Source organism: Herpailurus yagouaroundi, unplaced genomic scaffold (assembly GCF_014898765.1).
Source record: "Herpailurus yagouaroundi ecotype Mexico unplaced genomic scaffold, PumYag 160, whole genome shotgun sequence".
NCBI lineage: Eukaryota > Metazoa > Chordata > Mammalia > Carnivora > Felidae > Herpailurus > Herpailurus yagouaroundi.
Window position 1 is genome coordinate 51,351,471 of NW_024412401.1, and position 8,450 is coordinate 51,359,920.

General features: G+C 60.3%; 1 long non-coding RNA gene across 1 annotated transcript; it reads right to left on the bottom strand.

Annotated features, from left to right (window-relative positions):
- Positions 1-6,273: 6,273 nt before the first annotated feature.
- Positions 6,274-7,909, bottom strand: LOC121035095 (uncharacterized). Its single transcript, XR_005792747.1, has 2 exons — positions 7,621-7,909; positions 6,274-6,771 (listed from the first exon to the last, which is right to left on the bottom strand). It is a non-coding gene; the product is annotated as an uncharacterized LOC121035095 (long non-coding RNA).
- Positions 7,910-8,450: the final 541 nt, after the last annotated feature.

An 8,450-nucleotide genomic window follows, 5' to 3' on the forward strand; every position in this document is an offset into this window, starting at 1 on the left:
GACGCCCATGCCTTTCCGGGACTCCCTAGGGAGCAACCTGACCCCCCACCCCCACCCCCACCCAGTGCGACGCCCTGTGCCCAGCCCATGGAGGGGGTCCAGCCTGCAGAGTCCTCCTGATCCGGGTCCCTCAAGGCATTCTCAACTCTCGTCCCTTCCCCTTCAATTTGGCACAGACCTAAACGTACCTTTGTGGATGACCATTTTGGATAAGCAAACCACTGTCCTCAGCATTTGACAGTTTGCACATCTCTCTGTTCATGGTCACTGCGGCTGGGAACCGCAGACCCCATCCTTTTCTTTTCTTTCTTTCTTTTTTTTTTAATGTTTATTTATTTATTTTGAGAGAGAGAGAGAGAGAGAGAGAGAGCACGCGCACTAGCAGGGGAGGGGTAGAGAGAGAGAGAAAAAGAGACAATGAGAATCCCAAGCAGGCGAAGCTGGATGCGGGGCTCGATCCCACAAACCACGAGATCATGACCTGAGCCGAGATCAAGAGTCGGACGCCCAACGAACCGAGCCACCGGGATGCTCCTTCAGACCCTATTCTGTCACCCCACGCTGTGGGGGAGGCACACGGGCTCAGACAGGCCAGGCCCCTTGGGCACGGACACCCGCCAGCCCTGAGCAGCCCCCAGCACCCCTGCAGCCCCTGAGCACTCAGGTCCACACTGAGCACTGCACCTTTTCAGAGCCTCGGAGGCCCAGAGAGGCAAAGTCCCCGCCCAAGGTCACACGGCCCAGGCTGGTGCCAGGAGAGAAACGGGTCTGCGGGCTCAACAGTGGGGAGCTTGAAGCCCTGAGAGACCTCGCTGTGTTCCTCCCCGCTGGGGGTCCTAGGGCCAGTCCTCTCCCCAGGCCAGTTGTGGGGGGGGGGGTGGCGGCTGAGGGAGCCACCTTTGGCCACCTGCCTCCCCACAACCCCCCGGGGCTGACTCAGGATGTTAGGTGGGAGAAAGTGCTGGCCTTGTCCACCTGGGCCCCCTGAGACCCGCCCCCGCCCCCAGCCTCAGCCCCCAGCCCCCCTCTCAGGGCCCCCAGCTGTACTCTGGGCACCTGCTCCTCCTCCCCTCCCCCTCCTCTTCCTCTTCTCTCTCTTCTCCTTTGCCTTTCCTCTCTCTTTTCTGCTCCTTGGAGCTCTGCCTTCAGCATCCTCCTTCCCCAGCTGGCCCCTCCCGGCGTCCCGCTTCCCTCTGTGGTCTCCCCCTCCCTGTGAGGTTCTCTCCGCAGTGGGTCTCCGTGTTGGTATTTCGAGCTTTCTTTTTCTTTCCTGTGTCTCTCTTCTCTCTCTCTTTCCCATCCTCGGCCTCTCCCATCCTGCTCCTTTCTGCTCACCCTACCCACCCTCACACACACACACACACACACACACACACACACAGGCATGCTCACTGCAGCGGTGATGGAGGTGAGGGTCACACCCCCCCCAGGAGGACCCCCGTACCCCTTCCCTGGGTCCCCGCCCCTGGAGGCACCTCCAGGTTCAGCCTAAGCTAAGGCCAGGGTTGCGTGGCGTTCTAGGCTGGGTAGTCTCCCAGGGTTCAGCAGCTGCATTTTCCGAGGCTCTGGGGCAAGGAGCGACCCTGAGCGGCCCAAAGCTTCTGGAAGGCCCGTATCCCCAGAGTGCCCTCCCAGCGGTCACTGTACTGCAGGGACCCGCAATCAAGGGCAGCCCCGAGGGCAGGGGAGTCAGGTCCAGGCTGGGGCAGCACAGATCGTAACAGTGAAATGATGCGAGGAGACAGAAGCCAGGCTGGCCATCGGGCCTGCAAGGTGACCAACAGGGAGGTCAGGGACGCGTCTGTTCCTCTGTGCCCTGCGGCCACCTAGGCACGCTGGGGGATGGGGATGTGGGGGTGGTGAGGCCTGCCGCTCACCTAACTCTCCTGTTCTCCTAGGTTCACGGGAGCCTGGGCCCTGGAGTCCGACCATCCTGAGTTCGAATGTCACCCGCTCACTAGTTGTACAAAATTGGGGGTAACTGACTCCCTCCCCCTGGACTCTCCCTTTCTTGGCCTGTAACATGGGGATAACGCAGCTGCCCTCCCTGAGGACTGTTATGAGGACCCAACGGGGCCCTTCGTGTAAGGCACCTGCCGGGACTGCCCCTGTTTCTCCACCAGTGCACCAACATAGGCTGGGTGGCGTCGGTCCTGACTCGGCGTCCTGGTCTACCACCGGTGGCGCCTCGGTTTCCACTTCTGTAAAAGGGGGCTAATGGCCGTAACCCCTCAGGGGTGTTGGCAGCACTGAGATCATCTGGGAATAATTAGCCCAGCTAGGGCCGAGGGTTTAAATGGGAGTGGTTGATCCTTGAAGGCCGGAGGTAGTCCAGCCTGGGAATGGAATAGTCTGGAGCTTTCCAGCACAGTTATGGAGTCAGTCCTGGGTTTAAGGACTGGGGAAGTGTTGGGGTGGGTGGGGGAGGGTGTTCCTCACCCTTTTTGGGTCTGGGCCATCCCTCTGGGGTCATGGTCTGCACACACACACACACACACACACACACGTTTCAGCTTTAGCGGTCATCGCTTCCTCGATGTCCCGCTTGGAGTCCCAGGACTGCTTGCGCTGTGAGGCCAGCGCCCCTCCCCTCCTGCGTGGGTTGACTTCCCCGCTTCCCTTGCCTCTGGACCAGCCGGCCTCCTCCTGGCGGCTGGCGTCTCAGCCCCCTGGCTGGACCTCACCAGCTCCCACACTTGGGAGGACTGCTTCCCCTCTCCGGGCCTCAGTTTCCTCATCTGAAAAATGGGGTTGCTAGTAGAATCCGCCTCTTGGGGGTTGGTGTGGGTTAAGCCGGGGAGTGAGAGCTCTGAGGGCATACTACAGGAGCATCCCACGGGCTTTTCAGAGACGTCAACGCTTGATTCCCCACCGCACCCCCACGGCTCCCTTGGGCTCAGGAAATGGTACCTCCCACTGTTCACGATGACACAGCCATCCTTGATTCTTCTGTCTTCCACACCCACGGCCCATCCTTTGGCAAATCCTGGTGGCTTTTCTCAAAATACACCCTACATCCAGCCGTTTTTATGCCCCCGGCGCTGCTGTCCCTGACCAGGCCACCGCGACCATCTCTTGTCTGGTCCCCACCAGCCCCTACCTCTTCCTCCAGTTTCCCTGTGGCCCCTTTCGGCCCGTGCTCCGCGGAAAGCAGAGATTCTTTAACCACACAAGTCAGCCCCCGGCTGGCTCGCTCTCGCCCGCCCCTCCCCGCCTCCATTGGCTTCGGGCGGATGTAGAAAAGCTGTGAGGTTTCAAGGTGACCTGTGCACTCTGCTCCCCCACCTCAGGACAGCAGGATGAGCCACCCCAGGGCCTTTGCACTTGCTGCTTCCCCCAGCTGTGGACCTCTCCCGGGGCTCACTCCATCACTGCACCAGGTCCACGGTCACCCCCTCACCTCAGTGACTCCAGTCCTTTGGTTCTTCCTAGCCCAGCCCCTCACCCTGCTTTCCTCTCTATCTTGTCGTACTCCCTGGATCCTGGTATGGGCCTGTTTCTTTGCTCTTCGTCTCTCTCTTCCCTAGAACGTGAGCAGCGCAAATGTGGGAGTCCGGTCCTGCTGTCCACTGTCTCCGGGTGCGCAGGAGAGTACCTGGCCTGAGTGTGTGGTCACCGATCGTCACAACCGGATGCGGGAATGCACGAGAGCTACCGTCATGATCAGTCTCGCTCCCCCGGAAGCTAGAGAAAGATAGGCTGAGAAGGGAGGTGGGGTCGTCGTGTCCGGTAACGAAAACACCAGCGGCCTGGCCCTGCCCGTCTTCTGCCAGAGACCGGCTGGCTTTCTGGGGTGGGGGCTTGCTCAGCCTATGCTGTGGGCTCGCGGAAGAAAGGCCAGGCCAGCCTGACTCTGCTCTTCTGCCCAGCCTGTGACACAGCTTCCTGGAGCCACCGAGGGTCTGGTGGAGAAAAGATCACATTCAAACAGGGGGCCATCCACCTGTCTTCTGTCCATTGCGCCCGGGCAGAGAGGGAAGGGAGGGGGCTGGCTGTTCTTTAAAACAGCCCCAGCCCTGCAAGCCTGGTCCCTGCCCTGGGGGGGGGGGGGGGCCGCAGTGGGGGAGGCGGGGCCTTGGCTGTGAATAAACATAGCAGGTCTGTGAGAGGGAGGAGGCAGAGGCCAAGCTGAGCCCCTCCTTCCTTGCCCTTCGCCCTCAGCTCACCGGGACATCCTCCTGGCCCGAGGCGGCCCCAGAAGATAACTGTCAGCAACCGGGCCCATTCTCAATATCTGGGGTCCAACCCAAGGTCAACTGTGAAAGGGTCTGCTGGAGGCCTCACAGCTCCCACAGCCTGGGCGATCCCAGGCGCCCCTGGGATCATCTTTTGTATCTCCCTGCTCCCCCAGCGGGGCACTCCCACCCGGCACCTCACTGCACGAACAGATTCCTGGTCTTCTGAACTGGCCGCTGCTCCCCACGCAGCTCCTGCAGAATCGGAGGGTCGGGGCCTGAGGCCTAGTACCTTCCCCCATCTGTCACCACCGCCCTCTCCATCGTCACCACTGGTACAGGCTGAGTTGTGTCTCTGTACCTGAGAATGGGACCTTATTTGGAGATAGGGACTTTACAGACATGAGCGAGGTTAAGATGAGGCCGTTGGGGAGGGCGCCCGGGGGGCCCAGTCGGTGAAGCGTCCGGCTTCCGGCTCAGGTCATGATCTCACGGTTCGTGGGTTCGAGCCCCGCGTCGGGCTCTGTGCTGACAGCTCAGAGCCTGAACCCGCCCCCTTAAAAATAAACATTAATTAAAAAAAAAAAAAAAAAAGAGGAGGTCGTTAGGGCGGGCCCTAATCCAGTATGACTGGTGTCCTTATAAAAAGGGGCAGTGTAGACCCAGAGGCAGTGACACCCAGAAGGCAGACGCCGCCGCGCAGACCCAGAGAGAGCACCATGTGAGGACGAGGGACTGGAGGTTGAGAACGGTGCATGCGGTAGCCAATGCACACCGGAGGCACCGGCAGCCCAGAGAGAGGCCTGGAACGTTCCTTCTCTGGCACCTCCAGAGGGAGCACGGCCCTGCTGACATCTCATTCTGGAATCCTGGTCTCCAGACCTACGAGGCAATCCATGTCAGTTGTTTCGAGCCACAGAGTTTGCGGCCCCGGGAAGTGAGTGCAGCCCCCCCCCCCCCCCCCGCATCACCAGCGTCCCCGTCACCGCTCCCACGGCCACCACCCCGGCATCACAGCCAGCATCCCCGCCGTATGGGCTTCCCGTGGCTGCAGAACTAATGACCACACGCCTGGTGGCTGACAAGATTAATCTCAGAGTTCCGGAAGCCAGAAAGCCCAAATCAACGTGCCAGCGGCACCGTGTCCCGTTGCAAGACTCAGGGAAGGATCCCTCCTCGTTTCTTCCAGTTTCCGGTGGCTCCAGGCGTTGCCCTCTGCCTCTCAGTTTGGTGTCGACCCTGCCTTCTCTTCTGTCTCCTATAAGGACACTCGCGAGGGCACTGAGGCCCCACCTGGGGAATCGAGGATGCGCTCACATCACTATCCTTAACTTCATCACATCTGCAGAGACCCTTTTTCCAACTAAGGTCACATTCACAGGTTCCAGGGATTAGGATGTGGACCCATCTTTGCCGGGTGGGGGCTTAAGACAACCCAGGGCTGGTACGGTCATTTACTTATGTTTTTTAATGTTTATTTATTTTTGAGAGAGCGCGAGCAGGGGAGGGGCGGAGAGAGAGGGAGACAGAAGATCCGAAGCAGGCTCCACGCTGACGGCAGCGAGCCCGATGTGGGGCTCGAACTCACAAACCACGAGATCATAACCTGAGCCGAAGTTGGATGCTTAACCCACTAAGCCACCCAGGTGCCCTGGCTGGTACTATCATTATCCCCACTTAACACACAAGACTACGAGAGCTCAGAGAGAAGAATTCACTTGTCCAAGGTCGCCCTTAGAAGTATCGGAACCCAAGTGGTCTGATTTCAGAGCCTTCTGCCCCCCAGCTAATGTTTATTCACTTTTTGAGGGAGGGAGGGGCAGAGAGAGAGGGGAAACACGGAATCCGAAGCAGGCTCCAGGCTCTGAGCTGTCAGCACAGAGCCCGACGTGGGGCTCGAACTCATGAACCGCGAGATCATGACCTGAGCCGAAGGCGGACGCTTAACGCCCGGAGCCACCCAGGTGCCCCCCAGCTCCTGAACTTCTGATCACACAGGGGACTCCACAGAAGAATCAGAGTGGGGCAATGCACACCGAATGGAAGGCAAGGCACCTGGGTCCTGGCTCTAACCAATGGTCAGGTCTCCTTCCCTCTCTGGGCCTCAGTTTGCCCACCTGTAAGATAGGGAAGCAGGAGTGGTCGGTCTGCATCATCTCCGACGTCCTCCTAGTTCTGGACGGCGCTGGCTGTCACCTGTCGTTTCAGTCCTATTCAAACACTGCCCAGGGGCAGGACTTTCACATCAGCTAAACTCTAAACCTGCTCCCAGAGATGAGTTTTGCTTGGAAGGCCGGCCCATGGGGAGGAGTGGAGGGCGGTCCCGCCTTCCCCTATCACAGCGCTGGCAGCAAAGGACTGGGGAAGGACTGGGGGTGGGGTATTCTCTTTTCTGGGAGCCCGACTTCTGATTCATGCGCTCAAGGGAGGACTCCTGCAGCTCCAAACTGGTGGACGCTGGGACAGAGCTGAAGATAACTTTACCTTGCTGTGGCGCCCCAGACCCACAGGTCTTAGTGGGGAACTGGCTTGTCGCTTTAGACTCCAGACGGCCTGGAGAGGCGATCCTGGGCCTGGGGGAGCGCTGGTTGATCATCTGAGGCCAAGAGACCGAGAGGGGCGGCAGTGACCAAATCCACCAAATCCCAAGCCTCGTGTCCTTGGAACGGGGGTCGGGGAGGGGAGGTGGTGGGGGAAACCACCACAAACCCGGCTGGGGGGGGGGGGGTGGGGGGGTGGGGGGGTTCTTAAGATTCAGTTTCCAAAACTCGCCCTGTTCATTAGGAGTCGTTTGTTTATAAGTATAAACATTTTTCAAATCCGTTTTTTATCTTTATAACGTGAACTCCAGAGGCCTTCTTCCTCTGGCTTCTGTCTGGACCAGCAATTGTTTGCAACTCAGCTAATACTGTTCAAGAGTGGGGAGCTGAGTTAGGGATAGAACTGCAAACTTTAATTAGCAGGATGAGATTAGCATCCCAGCAGGGGCTTGCGGGCGGGGGGCATCCTCCAGGCCCATCAGATCCCAACGGACAGACGGGCCCGCATCTTCCACAACCCCCCCCCCCCCACCCCCAGCTGAAGGCTCCAGTGGGGTGAGCAGGAGCCGGGCCAGCCAGAGCTTAGACCCACCGAGTTAATCTTCCCTTACTGGGCCTCCAGCTGAGCCTCGCCCTATTCCAAGGCTTCCAGTCCAGCCACTGGCTTTCCTTCACCAGCCTCTGCCGGGTTTTGTCCCTGCAAGGGTCTAAGCAGAATAAAAAGAAAGGAAAAAAAAAAAAAAGAAACCCGGCTGTGTGACCTTGGGGCAGTCGCTCACCCTCTCAGGGTAGAGAATCTAAGCGGGGAGGTGGGGAGGTTTGCTGGAAGCCAAGCCCCAGCGGGGAGGGGGGTGGAGGAATTCGACCCTCCTCCCCGCAAACCCAAGGGCTCACACGCCACCAACCTGCCCTCGCTGGGTTCAGGCAATGCTGAAGAATTTTCTGGTCTTTTTTCTGGTTTAGTTTTAAGTGCTTCCAACGGCAGCGGAGCTGTTCCACCACAGTCCCCAGGAAATTGGTCCACGTAGGACGGAGCCTTCCCGGGAATGAAGTCATCTGTTCCTTTTTTTATTTTTTGTTGCCTCTCTCCTTCAGCACGAGTCCCCGGCCTCTGCAGTCTCTCCCCGCGCGCGCACGCACACGCGCCGCGGCGGGGGTCGGCCGGGGCTGGCTGGAGGGGTGGGGGGGGAAGGGGCGAGGGGCAGGCCCCCCGGGGGGGCCGCGGCCGCCCGGGGCGGCCCCTCGCCAGCCCCCGCCTCCCTCTCCCACCCGCGACTTCCCCGGGCCCGCCCGAAAGGTGAGCTCCCGGGAGGCCGCCCGCGCTCGGGCGCGGCCAGCTCGGCAAACAATAACAGTAAATAACGCTCCCTTGTCAACGTAATAAAAACGGAAACGGTTACAATGTTTTTTAATAAGCGTCCCCCATCAATCTGCCGCCATCCCACCCCCCCCACCCCCCAGCCCCGGGCCGCGGGCACCGGCGGAGAGGGGCGGGGAGCAGGGGAAGGATGGGGCGCCGGGGCGCGCTGGACGGACCGGGGTGCCGGAGGAGGACGCCGCCGGGGTGGGGTGGGGTGGGGGGGTGGAGAGCGGCAGCACAGCGAGTGAGAGACGAGGGGGCGCGGGCGGCCGGGGTCACGCGCGCCAGCCGAGCCGGGAAGCGGCCGCGGTGAGTAACACCGTTGCCATGGCGACGTGGCCGCGAGGAACAGGAAGCGGCAGAAATAGCAGCCGC